Source organism: Jaculus jaculus, chromosome 3 (genome assembly GCF_020740685.1).
Source record: "Jaculus jaculus isolate mJacJac1 chromosome 3, mJacJac1.mat.Y.cur, whole genome shotgun sequence".
NCBI classification, from domain to species: Eukaryota; Metazoa; Chordata; class Mammalia; order Rodentia; family Dipodidae; genus Jaculus; species Jaculus jaculus.
The window spans coordinates 129,721,111-129,736,580 of NC_059104.1; the positions used below are offsets into that span (position 1 = coordinate 129,721,111).

Genomic DNA, 15,470 nt, shown 5'->3' on the forward strand with positions numbered 1-15,470 from the left:
GTGCATTGGGGAGTTAGCCCCCAGTTATTGGTATGATAAATGTCTCTGCAAATCATGACCCAACATGTGACTCTGACATTCCTACACCTATCATACTGTCTATCAAAAAAGTACGTGTCATCTCAATTTTCCGGGTGCTAACTTACTCTCCGTTGGAGAATCTGCTTCTCTTTTCCTGATAGATGCAGATTCTAAGAAGAGAGCTGCCCCAACATACCTCAAAAGGGGCCCAACTGAAACTAAGGACAACTGGCGAAACAAGCAAGGGTGATGTTTTCCTGTGAACCGGATACCAGCACAAAGGAGAAGGAGACCAACGCAGAGAAAAATCAACTCCTACATTTTCTTATTTGTTCATTCTTAAATATGTTGTCAACACTAAGGACAAAAACATGAAAAACCCCATATGCCAAATATAACTATATGTCAAATTGTTTGGAGACAAAAACATACTAGAATCTTAAAAATTTCTTAGACTGTTAAAATTTTCAAAAGTATTTCAGAAAATTATCCATATAAAATATCTCCAAATTCATACTATAAAGCTATCCCCATGAATTTCATCATGTAAGCACCATTTTCTCATTGTAGTCAACTTTTAACTATCCTTGCCTTTACTATAACAAGTTAAGTAATAAATTTATGAATTCTTCTTTATGAACATATTACTATTAATAAAGACAGAAACTTAAATAAACTGCCCATAGAATATTTTTTCATAACTTCTAAATCTTAGTATTCAAATTTGCTTTGTAATAAGTATTGAAATGATTGAAAATTAAAGACTATCTTACTACAATTGTGAGTGATAAATGCAACTGTAATGACTTGTTTGTAAAAAAAAAAAAAAAGGCTGCTTGTTTTGTAAAATTCAATTTAATAAATGTCACTCAAGATATCTTAGGTAGTATTTTAGTGTCCTATCTATAACTATACATCTGTAAAATACAGATCACTTTATCTCAACATTTGAATACATTACCAAAAATATATGTTCTGATGTTTGAGTGGCAATTTGGTTATAACTTATTAAAGGAAATTGCATGCATCTAACTTTTAAACATTACTCTTTCTAGGATTAATTTCCTCAGAAACAACCATGAGTGTATAAAGTGCTAAGGTCAAAACACCCCAAAATATCAATTAATCAACAAAGATAAAATATAGTAAAAGATGCTAGAAACCACCCAGTGTCTTGTTTCTATGATTCGTATATACCATAGAGAAGGAAAACAAAATTCCATGTATAACTTCCTAGTCACAAAAATGAGAAAAACAAGTTCACATCAATCTTCACTCATTAAAAATAGAAACAAAAATAATATAATGTGACCACAAAGGCCTTATGAACCATGGGTTCTCTATACTAAGAAGTGAATAATTGAACAAACAAGGTCAACCTGTTAATATTTTGGTACAACTGGATTTCACCATAATGTATTTTTGATCCAACATGAAATTGCCAAAACATTTCTAAATTTTATGCTTTTTCTCAAAATCAGGGAAAATTTAAAATGGAAGAAATGATAAGGATTCAGTAATGAAAACATCTTTGGTTAGAGTTTTAGAAGAAAAGCCTATTGCAACAATATTCTCAAATAAGCTTTTGAAAAGATAACAGAGACCTCAGATCTTGGTGTGGGTAACAAGGCATATTAATTTCAAAGGATGCTGGTTTAGTTACTCACCTCTGTTCTCTGCAATGGAGATTCCAGTCCTGCTGTCTCAATTTAAAAGAAAAAAATAGAAAAGTAAGACATAGCTTTTAAAAGATAGTTAACAGTAATAGAAACTAAACTATGTTGATTATTTTATCTAACAGACAGACATTGTTCTTTTAACAATGCTAATAAGACTCTCAGTACATATTAGAGTTGCTTGCCTGTGTCTTGACTCAATATTTCAGTTTCCCCACTTGTTACTCAAGAACATGTTTTCTATATACAAGTATGTATAACTTTCTGTTCAAAATAAGAAAAATGAAGCAAGTTTTGCGTCTCTGAACACAGTTAAGGATCACATTGTCTCATAAGATTGTTGAGAGAGAAATAAAAGGCCTGCCCACAGTGGTATAATGTTGTTACTGAAGGTGTGCCAATCAAAGCCAAGTTCTGAGAGTCTTATTTGTCTTATTAGAGGGTCAAAATCTGGACCTCAGATTGACATCTGGAATGAGTCCCTCAGCGTCCTCAGACAGTTGTGCTCATCACTGATCCAGACAAGAACCCTCCCAGCAAATAAGATCTCCTATAGCCAGGCTTCACTTGCACAGGCTTACCTACCATGCTATGAATGAAGGACAGTGAGTGTACACAAATGCTCACTCAGCCTAGTATCTAAATAACAGAACTGTCACACATATGGTATGAAAAGCACATAATATGTATTATTCTAGTAAATGAGTTATCAAAATAATATATTATGATTATAGTGCAAATAAAAGTGGTAAAAAACAATGTTTAACATATTTGAATTTTATTATAAAATCATCTTTACCTAGCATCAAATGAAAAAAGTTATTAATTTATCAAAGTTGGTTTTTTCAAAAAGATTTTTTGTGGGGGGGGTTTCAAGGTAGGTTCTCACTCTAGCCCAGGTTGACCTGGAATTCACTCTGTAGTCTCAGTGTGTCCTCAAACTCATGGTGATCCTCCTACCTCTCCCTCCTGTGTGCTGGGTTTAAAGGCATGCACTACCATGCCCAGCCTTTCAAAAAGATTTTAATGGGCATACAAAGTAATACATTTCATTATGGCATTTTCATACATTGTTTTGGTTGATCCTTCTCTCCACTCCTCACTTCCATCCAACTATCCCACTTGCACCCTTCTACTCATAGTAGTCGCCTTTCCACTTCCATGTCACAACTCAATTACCCTCCCTGCCCTTATTCCTTAAAATGTCTTTTCTACTCACATGGTCACGTTTTAGTTTCATGGCTTATTCCCACACTCCCACAGTGATACATTGATAATAATTAGTCACTAGAATCTCCATGTGTGAGAGAACATGTGGTATTTATCTTTTTGAGTCTGGGTTACCTCACTTAGTATAATCATTTCTAAATCCATCCATTTTCCTACAAATTTCATTTTTCTGTGCAGATGAATAAAATTCTATTGTATGTAGGCATTATATATGTATGTGTTTATAGCTATTGATGAACACCTAGGCTGGTTCAATTTCCTTCCTATTGTGAGTAAAGCAGCAATAAAAATGTGTGTACAAATTATCTTTGTAGTAGGCTATGGAGTCCTTTGGGTATATGCCCAGGATATGCCATCAATAAAACTCACTATTACTTTGTATGCTAATTGTAAAAAATTAAAAAGAAAGACATATACATTTAAAAAGTCAGTTTTGGAAAGCCAGGTGTGATGGTGCACACCTTTAATCCTGGCACCTGGGAGGCAGAGTTAGGAGGATCACAGTGAGTTCAAGGCCAACCTGAGACTACCTAGTGAATTCCAGATCAGCCTGAGCTAGAGCGAGACCCTACCTCAAAAAACCAAAAAAAAAAAAAAAATTAGTTTTGGGCTAAAGAATTGGATTTGCAGTTAAGGTGTTTACCTGCAAAGCCTAAGGACCCAGGTTCGGTTCCCCAATATCCATGTAAGCCAGAAGCACAAGGCGGGGCATGCATCTGCAGTTCATTTGCAGTGGCTAGAGGCCCTAGCCAAGCCCATTTTTCCTCTCTTCCCTTTTCTTGATAAAAAAATAAATAAATATTTTTTAAGTCAGTTAAAAAAATTTAAATAGCTCCTCAATATCTCAAAGCCCTGCCTCCTATCAGGTATCTTGCCTTACCTGAACTCAGGAGCACAAAGAGGGTAACAAGTAGAATTCCAGTTCATAGAATGCTCCTTGGAAGCAATCTGTAGAAATCTGAGAAAGCTTCCACCTTAATGTTTTTGACTCACACACTCTACAACAGGTTTCAATATAAAATAAAAGGTTTCAAAAGATTGATATTAAATTAATGACTGCATTTATCACACTGAAGGGTTTTATTTTTCAATGAAGCAGAATTTAGAGCTATCTGGATTTTAATAAATGGAACTTTTTCATTTTATTTTCATGGTAAGGGTTTTAAAAAGAGACCTTTTCAAAAATAAAGCATAGAAAATGAAGTTTCATTATATAAGGAAGTCATGAGGAAAAATTCATCTATATGAAAAGAAACAAAAAATAATCTCTTTATAATCTTTGAAATAATATTCCCATGCCCTGAAGTTCTGACATCACTAAAGAATACGTAAAATTTTTCAAAAGCACCACAGTAGCTGCTTACCTGTCTTTCCTGGAGTATAATAACTTATTCTAGCTTTTTACCTGTCACAAAAATTAAGGAAATGATTCATATCAGAAGGTATGTGCTGAGTTAAGTAACAGTTTTTTTAAACAGCATTTAGTCCCTACACACACACACACACACACACACACACACACACACACACACACAGGCATCCTAGTACCTCTTATCCTTGCCCCAGACATCAGTGTTGCTTGATTTATTTGGTCACCTTCAACTTCACATTCGTTCACTTGGTTTCTCCTTGATTCTTTTCTCTGAAAATAGCAAATAATACTCTATGGAGCTACCCAATACATGACATCACAGTTGTTCCTTAAAGAGGAAATTCTAAAGTTGAAGTCAACCAATAAAAAATTTATGAAACTATCATGTGATGTTTCTAAAAATATATATAATAATGGTATTGTGAGAGTACTGATAGCTCACCAACTGAGCCAGTTCTGAAAGCAATAGGTTCCATAAGATAGCTCCTTAGGGACATTAGCATCCTTAGAGACTTGTTCTCATCCTTGCTCAGTACATACCCATTATCAATAAATACACCAAGGGTATCTCTGCACACATGCCTCACAACTTACCAGCACCATTTCATTTACATCAGATAATAGCACAAGTGGATACCTGTCCTGCCTTTAGCTCACCTGCATATATTGCTAAATCTCCCTTTCTGCCTAGAGTAATCCATGAAGTAATGCTGAAGTGAGACAATTTCAATGATGACAGCATTACCCAATATTATAGAAACAGAGTTTAGAGTTGATTACTAGCTTGGGATATATCATTTAACAGATTATTAAAGTATACTAAAAGCTAGCTGATGGCAATATACATCCTTCCTTCTGAGTTATAGAAGCTACTTAGATAAATGTTTATATTAGAAACAGGATTATTATACTGGGCTATTCTGTTTTATCATACTAGAAGCAACCTTATTTCAACATAGTCCATACCCAACACAATTCTGTTTAATTAATTCTCACTTTAATTCATTTTAAAATACTTCCAAATATATGGATATTTTATGAAACATAGTCTTCAATACTATAATACAAAATACATTTGCTTTCACAAGTAATGCCACTGTAATATATCCCAATTCAAAAAATGATTTTGCTATTTTTATTATTTGGCTGACATCCCAACATCTCATTGTCCTATTTAAGGTATTATTGCTTGCAAAGCAAATTATGTTAACAGGAAATTACTGAAAATAAAAATAGATAAATAAAATAATATTTAGGAATATCACATGTAAAATATTAATTGCTACCTCCATCAATGGAGTTGCTCAAAGGAAATGCCCAACTAAAAGCAGCCAATAGGAGGAAAGTTTTTTATTTGGCTTACAGTCTTGAGGGAAAGCTCTATGATGGCAGGGAAAAAGATGGCATGAGCAGAGGCTGGAAAGCACCTCTGCAACAGCAGGTGGAGACAAGAAAATAAATTAAATTTAGGAAAAGGGGAGTTGCCTATAACACTTCAAAGCCCACCCCCAACAACATAACTCCTCCAGCAAGGCTCCACCTACCAAATTGCCATCAGCTGAAAACTAAGAATTCAAAACACTTGTGTTTATGGGAAGGAACCTCATTTAAACCATCACACCAGGGTTTGTTTACTGAATACCCATGTAAAACCAGATGTAAAATGTGTTGATGTATCTGCATTTCATTTGCAATGGCAAGAGGCACAGTCATGCTTATTATCTCTCTTTCATATGTAAATAAGTAGAATTTTTTTTTAAAACTGTCATATACAAGCATTTCATTATATTTACATTGTGTTAGATGTGACAATAGCACACTGATAGTATAGATACACTATATGTTATAAGAGCAGATCTGTAGTTCATTCTTTAGGAATAAATCTGTATTCCTAAATTAGTAGAATCTCAGCATATCCACACTGACAACGGTTGAATGTTTAAAGATGATCTTAAAGGGCTGGAGAGATGGCTTAGCGGTTAAGCGCTTGCCTGTGAAGCTTAAGGACCCCGGTTCGAGGCTCGGTTCCCCAGGTCCCACGTTAGCCAGATGCACAAGGGGGCGCACACGTCTGGAGTTCGTTTGCAGAGGCTGGAAGCCCTGGCACGCCCATTCTCTCTCTCTCCCTCTATCTGTCTTTCTCTCTGTGTCTGTCGCTCTCAAATAAATAAATTTTAAAAAACAGATGATCTTAAATCTAGATGTCATCCACATGAGGCTCAGAAAGGATTATAAGACATTTTGTGCGTGTGAACCCTCCCACCAGTACACAGAGAAAGGTGACAATGAGAAAAAGTGGAATTTCAGAGACAAAATCTGCTAGCCAGAAAGATAACACTTAATCTTGAGTTGAATTATTCCCTTTTGTCTGTTTCACTATAAGGATGTTAAGAAGAAAGTATCAGGAAGACAGATTTCCCTCTGGTTCCCAAATTACTGGCTTTCTGAATGGCACCCAGCTTACAGGTAGAGGACAGAAAGTCAGAAAGCAGGAGATACAGTGGACTTAGTCTTCGGCATGTGTAAGTATCCAGGAGTTTCCAGGGGCTGTCTCTCTTGCTTTGACTTCTGCATGAAAATGAAAAAAGGGCAGACGTCCCCTTGACCCAATGTATAGCTATGGATGCTGCCACACTGGGCTTGAAGGCTGCCCACTAACTTAATGGATCATTTCTGAATTATGACCTATTTGGGAAGGCACAAAACACGTCATCAAACTGATCTAGGATAAGTTTAGCTAACACCATTGTCACCTGGCATGCGTACTTCATTGGAAGGGCAAAGATTAGACAAGTAGGATTTTGTCTGAGCCTCAGCGTAATCCTATTGAGCATGATTTTTATGTCAGCTGAAACTCTTCTCCAAGTGCATGGCCTTAATGGGAAAGTTCCTTGACATGGACTGCTCTCTAGATACAGTGGGCACCAGGGCCCTGAGAATGAGTATTGCTGGAGGGGTCTTTCAGAAGGAAATCTCATGGAACCCTGGCCAGAGAAGATGCATCAAGACAAGGCAACAAGCAGGACAACACTGCCCCTCTATGACAGTCCTTTCACTTTGAACATGCCAAGTCCTTCCCTGAGGCACGTGAGTTTGGCCCTCCCTGTTTTTGGTTGTTACTCTTGTCCTTCAAAATAGGAACCAAAATGCTGAAGCCAGATATGTGCTGAACCCCGAACTCCAGGGATACAATGTGACACCTTGACTCAGAGACATGTCTTTAAGCAAGTGGCCAATATATTGGCTGATATAAGGCACTTGATCCCCTGGGAGCCTTTCCTGACTGCAGCTGGGCTCACTCTCTAATGCTCAGGGAAACCACCCTTCTCCCTAGATGTAACTCCCCATTGGTCAAGGGAATAGTCATGCCATCCAGACTCATACAATGAGACATAGGTGGGAGAGTTAGGGGGTTAAGGCTCTTCTCAGGAAAAGAAGACATCAGATGTCCCTCCAGTCACCACTTTGCTTCCCAAAAACATCTAGGGATCTCCCCTTGCTACCCACACTCTATTCTTTTTGACCAAATATCATAGAAGTCCACTCACCTGAGTAGAAAAATGAGCTGGGGTCCTCCTGGGAAGCAGGTCTCACTGAAAGACAAAATGTCAGGAAGGGAGCTCAGTAAAGATTGAGAGCCCTCCTTGAAGCCCAGTGTAAGACCATGCTCAGCAGCCAGATCTGATTTGGCACCTCCATACTGCACAGGGAGAGTCCAGAAAAGACAAGTGCCCCTCAGATTACTTGCAGATAGGTCTGTGAGTATTTCAGTACTCAAATTTTTGCCCAAGAAAAGGGACTCAAAACATCCCATTTTATGTAAGTGGATCCTTGGCTGGGTCTCAGTGTAATCCTGTTGAGCATGATTTTATGTCATTACCTCTCTTTGCGACAGGAAGGTTGTCATCATTGACCCAGGACAAAACCAAGCCCTCCCCCCCCCCCCCGGAAAGCATGCATCCTCACAGGGATCTGCATTGGCTTACAGGTGGAGGAAAGTGAGTCAGAGGGCAGGAGATAGAGTGGACTGACTTGGAGATGGTTTCTTGGCCCAAAGTATGCATTCAGGAAGGAGAATTTCCAAGGACTGTCTCTCTAATATCAACTTCTGTATGAAAAAGAAGAAGGCAGATGTCCGCTAACCCAATATGCAGCATTGGATGCCACATTGGGCTTGAATGCTGCCCATCAACTGAGTGAATCATTCATGAACTCTGACCTATCTGGAGAGGCCCAAAAAACATCATCCAGTTGATGTGGGATACATTTTGCCAAACCTATTGTCACCATTTGTGGTCCTGAGTCTCCCCGTTGTGGTTGGCAAAAGCATGTCTCATGACTACTACCAAGTCTTTGCTTATTTCTATCCATTACTTGCAAAACATTGAGAACTACCAGGAACAACTGGCCTCTGTGGCCTTGAAACAGTCCGAGAGAAATGTTCCCACACAGGACTCTGGAAGGACTTGGAGACACATAAGTCTCTTTCATATGTCACATTCCTATGCAGTCAGAAATGAGACTTGTGGACATATTTTTTGGAAGTCCCAGTTGTGGATGCTTTGCAGTGTCAAACATGGACTTTGGCTGTGGTGATCTTGGTGAACTAGACCCTCAGGGGCGACTCTGGGCACAAAAAAAAAGGTGCAGAGGACTCTGTTCATCTATAAGATATTTCTTAGGTGCAGCACTCTCATGGCCCTACCCATTCCTTCTAAGACAAATCTCCAAGTGCAAAGCCTTCATTGGAAGGCTCCTTGAAATGGACTGCCCTATAGATCAAGAGGGCACCAGAGTCCTCAGAATGAGTACAGCAGCAGTGGTCTTTCAGAAGGAAATTCCATGGAACACTGGAGAGAGAAGGTTCATCAAAACAAGGGGACCAGCAAGACAACACTGCCACCTCTATGACAACCCTTTCACTTTACACATGTCAAACCCTTGCCCCAGGTAGGAACACCACCAGGTTTGGCATTCCCTGCTTATGGCAATTGCCTTAAACTTCAAAGTAGATACCATAGTGCAGAAGCAAGATCAGTACAGGGACCTAAGCCCCAAGGCCCAGCAGTCCAACATGATACTTTGATTTACACAAAAGCCTATAAAAACACGGCCAAGGGCTGGAGAGATGGCTTAGCAGTTAAGTGCTTGCCTGTGAAGCGTAAGGACCCTGGTTCAAGGCTCCATTCCCTAGGACCCACGTTAGCCAGATGCACAAGAGGGCGCACGCGTCTGGAATTTGTTTTCAGTGGCTGGAGGCCCTGGCATGCCCATTCCCTGCCCCCTCTCCCTCCCTCCCTTCTCTCTCTCTCTCTGTCACTCTCAAATAAATAAATAAAAATAGGGCTGGAGAGATGGCTAAGCAGTTAAATGCTTGCCTGTGAAGTATAAGGACCCCGGTTTGACGCTCAATTCCCCAGGACCCAAGTTAGCCAGATGCACAAGGGGGCGCACACATCTGGAGTGCGTTTGCAGTGGCTGGAAGCCCAGGCGTGCCCATTCTCTCTCTCACTCTCTGCCTCTTTCTCTCTGTCTCTGTTGCTCTCAAATAAATAAAAATAAACAATCAAAAAAATTAAAATAAATAAATAAATAAAAATAAACAAAAAAATGTGGCCAAATGTTTGCAAATTTAAGACCCTCATGATTGTGACCAGATGTGTGCTTTTAAAACTGCACCTATGCTCCCCTTCTAAAGGTAAGTCAAGTCACCAGGAACATGGAAGGCAACTGCACATTGGCCAAGTACAGACGTAACTTCGACACTCCAAAAGTGAAACCTGTCCTTGAAGAGAAAAGAAGTTAGGGAATTGCTCAGGTAGAGAGTACCTACAGGCCCTTGCAGGGAAAACCTTGTTTCCCAAAATAGACAAACTGTTCTCAGTTTCCTGAGCCAGACACATGCCAGTGGGCAGATGGTCAAGAGGATCACCAATCTAGGTGGACACAAGGGCCTTAAGACCTCATATAAGAATTTCCTGAATGAAACTCAGCTCCCTTTCTGAAGCTCAAAATTCTCCCAAGAGTCATGGAAGACAATACCACAATGTCCAAAGGCATGACATGATTTCCACACTCCAAGAATGACACATGGCTTTGTTGAGATAAGGGGGAGTTGGGGATTGTTCAGGCACAGAAAGCACCAACTGGTGCTTACAGGTCTATATTTTATTCCAAAAATTGATCACAGGTGCTCCCTTTGTTAATCACAATCTGGCGTGGTAAAAATCACACTGCCCTAAGCACCTGAGCAGGACAAAAAGGACTGTTCCTCCTTGGGACAAAGTCTCCTGAAAGAGCAAAGGTCAGGAAGGAAGCTCCACAAAGAGCCAGAGCCAATATAGTAGCCCAAAGTGAGGCAAACATCGACAGCCAGATCTGATTTGGTGCATGCGTACTTCATTGGGAGGGCAAACATTGGTCAATTGCTCCTAAGATGCCATCAGAATGGCCTGGGGACTTCAGCTCCTGAATTCCTGGCCCTCACCAAAGCACTTCAGAACACACTCCCATTTCTGGAAGGAGGATTTTGCCTGGGCCTCAGCGTAATCCTATTGAGCATGATATTTATGTCATCATCTCTCTTCATGACAGGACGATTGTCATCATTGAAGCAGGACAAGACCGAGCCCTCCCCAAGCATGCTTTGTTCACAGGGCCTTGCATAGTCGTGCAGGTCGAGGAGAGTGAATCACAAGGAAGGACATACTTGGGACTCAGAGACGGTCTCTTGAGCACCTGTAGGCATCACAAAAGGGAGTTCTCAGGGTCTATCTCCACTTGGCCTTTAGTATGAAAAGGAAGAAAGAACACAAGATATGGCGTGGGATGCCACACTGGAGCGTGATGTCTGCCCACAGACTGCACAGATCATTTCTCAGTTCGGACCTACCTGGGGAGGCACAAGACACAGACTCCAATGGACCTTGGAAAAGCTTTGCCAATCCTATTCTCAGCTGGTGTGGCCCTGATTACCCTGATTATGCTTGGGCAAAGGCGCCCCACTTGACAACTAACATGACTTTGCATCCTGCATAATCGTATCTAATTGCATGCTTCAAATTTGGACCCACCAGGAAGAACTCACTTCTGTGGCCTATCACATGCCTCTGCAGTAAACAATGAGATCTGTAGATATATATTTTGGAAGTCCCCATAGCTCTGAGCCTAGGCCTTTGGGGATGGTGCCCTTTGTGGACCACGCACGCATGGCCAACTTTGGGCCAGAACCCAATGGGCAGAGGACTCTGTTGGACATTTAGACGTTTGTGGGGAGAAACCCTACCCTCGCCAGGCACACGAGCTCTGTGTCTCATCTGCATGAGCATAATGTGGATAGGATAGCTGCTTGACATGGACTGCCCTCTAGATCTATTGGGTTCCAAGGCCTTCAGGATGCAAACACATGAAGGGGGTCTTTCAGAAGGAAATCACAAGCAATCCTGTCCAGAGAACATATGTCGAAGAAGAAAGCAGCAGGACAAAAAATAGGCCACCTTTCTCATTCACTTTTAACTGCTTACATCTCAAGTTCTTGCTGATGCAGGAACCCTAAATAGGGGTGCCCTCCATTCTCGGCATTGCCCTTAGCTTTCAAAATAGAAACCACAGTGCTGAAGGAAGATATGGGCAGGGTCCCTTGACTCAGGGATGCAATGCAACACCTTTACTCAAGAACATGCCCATAGCCAGGGGGCCAAAGTCTTGGCAGATCTAAGGCCCTCATGATCTCCCAGGAGCCATTTCTGGCAGGATCTGGTCTCACCTTCAGATAATCAGGGAACAACATCCTACATGGATAATAATAACACTTGGTCAAGGTGAAGCCACCCTTCCTTACTCATGCACCAAGACATGGTTTGGGAAGATAAGAACAATATAGTGCTGTTCTCAGCAGGAAAAAAGCCTCAACTGACACTTCTAATCACAATGTACCTTCCCAATGAACACCTGGGGATCTTCTCTAGTTAACCTCACTCAGTCCTTCAAGGACCAAAGTTCTAGAGTTCCAGTCACACATGTAGGACAATGGCTGGGGTACACCTGGCAAACAGGTCTCAATGAAAGACAAAACATAAGGAAGGGAGGTTAACAATGAATGATAGCCCTTACTGGATCCCAGCAAGAGGTCACCTCTGAGTATCAAGATCTGATGTGGTATTTCCATACTGTGCAGGGATGGGCCAGAAAAGACAAGTGTAAATGATCCTACGATTAAGCACGGCCATGGAGACTACGGTACATGAAAATTTGTGCACGTATGGGGAGCAAAGATGGCCGACACCCAACGTCCATGTAAGTGCATCATTGGCTGGGCCCCAACGTAATCCTATTGAGCATGATTTTTATGTCATCACCACTCTTCATGACAGAAAGGGTATCATCATTGACCCAGCACAAAACATATCATGCCCCTACCAAGCATGCTTCCTCTCTGGGCCCACTGTTTGCTTACCACGTCAGACAGCAGCTCCAAAGGCATGAGATACAGTAGACTCAGAGAAGGTGTCTTGAGCATCTGGAGGCATCCAACAAAGAGTTTCCAGAGGGTGTCTCTCCATCTGTGACCTCTGTGTGAATAGAGAGAAGCCAGATGTCCTGCCCACTTGAATCACAGGGTTGCAAAGTACACTGGGCTCTGATGGCTGCTTATTGATTGAATGGATCATTTCTGAATTCTGACATTCTGGAAGGCCCAAGACAAAGGATCCACTTGGTGTGTGCGAGCTTAGCAGGGCCTTCCATATTTTAGAATCAACTGGTGACGGTTGGCTGAAAGGGCCCCTGCTGAACACTACTACCCATTTTCATCCTACACATTCCTAGTTCTGAAGAAAATTGCAACCCACGGGAACAAGTGTTGTGTGTATCCTCGATATGGTTCTAGGGGATCTTCCTCAAATTGGAATCTATTGGGACATATGGCCAGTCACATCTCACGTCCCCACATGTGAACAATGGTATATGTAGAGGGAGCATACATCAAGTTCCTGTTGTGGATGCTCTGTGGAGTCAGACCCATGGCTGAAGGTTTGTGCAGGGTGTCCTCAATGGACTAGACCCTCATGGCAGGTGCTGGGAGACAATATAGGGAAAAATGGGATCTATTCTTCTCTAAAGCTTTCCTTGTTGTCAGATCTCCCTGGACCTGCCCATACTTCCTGGCACTCAGTCTAGAAGAGCATACCACGATGCGAAAGCGCCTTAATTTGGACGTCTCAAAAGGAGAGCATATGAAGGCAATAAGGCTTAGTTCAACTGGAAGTCTGCTTCATCAGGAATACAGGGCCAGAAAGAATGATCAAGGCCAGTGGAGGGCCAAGACCACACTGGAACACAGCACCTCTCCTATGCACATTACCCATGTAAAATCATTTCCTGAAGGAGGGCTGTCACCTGCCTCCTACTCTATGTGCCTCGGGCTCTTTACCTAGGCCTCCATCAGGAGCCACAGAGCTGACTCCAGATGTGTTCTGGGTCCTGCGAATCAAGGGTCGGAAATGACAATCCAAGCCAGACACATGCCAAAGGGCAGTTGGCCAAGAGGCTCGCCACTATGCGGATACATGGGCCTTAAGAACTCTTGTACAGCTTCCCTGACTGCACCTGTGCTCCCTTTCTAATGCTCAGAATTCTCTCCAGGGACACAAAAGTCTATTCCACATTGGACAAATGCATAGCAGGACCTGCACACATACTGACCTCATGGCTTTGTTGGGGTAAGGCAGATTTGGGGCTTTGCTCAGGCACAGAAAGCACCCAATGGCTCCTGCAGGTCTATCCTTTCTTCCATAAGTGGATCAGATGTTCTCCCTTTGTTAAACTCAATAGTACCTGATGTGGTACAAAATAACAGTGGTCTACTCACCTGAGCAGGACAACAAGATGTGTTACTCCTGGGGACAAGAGGACAGGAGTCTGAAAGAGGAAAGATCAGGAAGGGAGCTGCGCAAAGAGCCATAGCCCACATAATAGCTCGGCATGAGGTGATCTTTGGCAGCCAGATCTGATTTGGTGCATGCGTACTTCACTGGGAGGGCAAACATTGGACAATTGCTCCTCATATGCTATGAGAAATGGCTTGGGGACTTCAGCTCCCAAATTCCTGGATCTCGCCAAAGCACTTCAGACCACACTCCCATTTCTGGAAGGAGAATTTTGCCTGGGCCTCAGTGTAATCCTATTGAGCATGATTTTCATGTCATCATCTCTCTTCATGACAGGAAGATTGTCATCATTGACCCAGGACAAGACCGAGCCCTCCCCAAGCATGCTTTGTTCACAGGGCCCTGTGTAGCTTTACAGGGCAAGGAGAGTGAATCAGAAGGCGGGATATACACCGGACTCAGAGATGGTCTCTTGAGCACCTGTAGGCATCAGGAAAGGGAGAAATCAGGGTCTACCTCCCCTTGGCCTTTACTATGAAAAGGAAGAAAGCACACAAGATATGGTGTAGGATGCCAACCCGGGGCTTGATGTCTGCCCACGGACTGCACAGATCATTTCTCAGTTCGGACCTATCTGGGGAGGCACAAGACACAGACTCCAATGGAACTTGGAAAAGCTTTGCCAATCCTATTCTCAGCTGGTGTGGCCCTGATTCCCCTCATTATGCTTGGGCAAAGGTGCCCCTCTTGACAACTAACACGACTTTGCATGCTGTATAATTGTACTAATTGCTTGCTCTAAATTTGGACCCAGCAGGAATAACACACCTCTGTGGCCTATCACTTGCTCTCCAGTAATCAATGAGATCTGTAGATGTATATTATGGAAGTCCCCGTAGTTCTGAGCCTAGGCCTTTGGGGATTGTGTCCTTTGTGAACCAGACCCTCATGGCCAACTTTGGGCCACAACCCAATGGACAGAGGACTCTGTTTGACATTAAGACTTTTGTTGGGAGAAACACTCTCTTGGCCCTGCACAGCTGCTCTGTGTCTCATCTACATGAGCATAACGTTGATGGGATAGCTGCTTGACATGGACTGCCCTCTAGATCTATTGGGTTCCAAGCCTTCAAGATGCAAACACCTGGAGGGGGTCCTTCAGAAGGAAATCCCTAGAAATCCTGTCTGGAGAAGATATATTGAACAGGGGAAGCAGCAGGACAACAAGTATGCCCCCACTCTGATTCACGTTTAACTGCATACATCTCAAGTCCTTGCCTGATG

At 41.9% G+C, this 15,470-nt stretch overlaps 5 non-coding genes across 5 annotated transcripts; all 5 read right to left on the reverse strand.

Moving 5' to 3' along the window:
- Positions 1-2,149: 2,149 nt before the first annotated feature.
- LOC123460001 lies at positions 2,150-2,216 on the reverse strand. The gene has a single exon (XR_006636723.1). It is a non-coding gene; the product is annotated as a small nucleolar RNA SNORD109A (small nucleolar RNA).
- A 5,920-nt stretch (positions 2,217-8,136) lies between these two features.
- LOC123459844 lies at positions 8,137-8,215 on the reverse strand. Its single transcript, XR_006636581.1, has one exon. It is a non-coding gene; the product is annotated as a small nucleolar RNA SNORD115 (small nucleolar RNA).
- A 2,619-nt stretch (positions 8,216-10,834) lies between these two features.
- Positions 10,835-10,914, reverse strand: LOC123459847. Its single transcript, XR_006636584.1, has one exon. It is a non-coding gene; the product is annotated as a small nucleolar RNA SNORD115 (small nucleolar RNA).
- Positions 10,915-12,612: 1,698 nt separating this feature from the next.
- LOC123459824 lies at positions 12,613-12,692 on the reverse strand. The gene has a single exon (XR_006636561.1). It is a non-coding gene; the product is annotated as a small nucleolar RNA SNORD115 (small nucleolar RNA).
- Positions 12,693-14,463: 1,771 nt separating this feature from the next.
- Positions 14,464-14,543, reverse strand: LOC123459809. The gene has a single exon (XR_006636547.1). It is a non-coding gene; the product is annotated as a small nucleolar RNA SNORD115 (small nucleolar RNA).
- Positions 14,544-15,470: the final 927 nt, after the last annotated feature.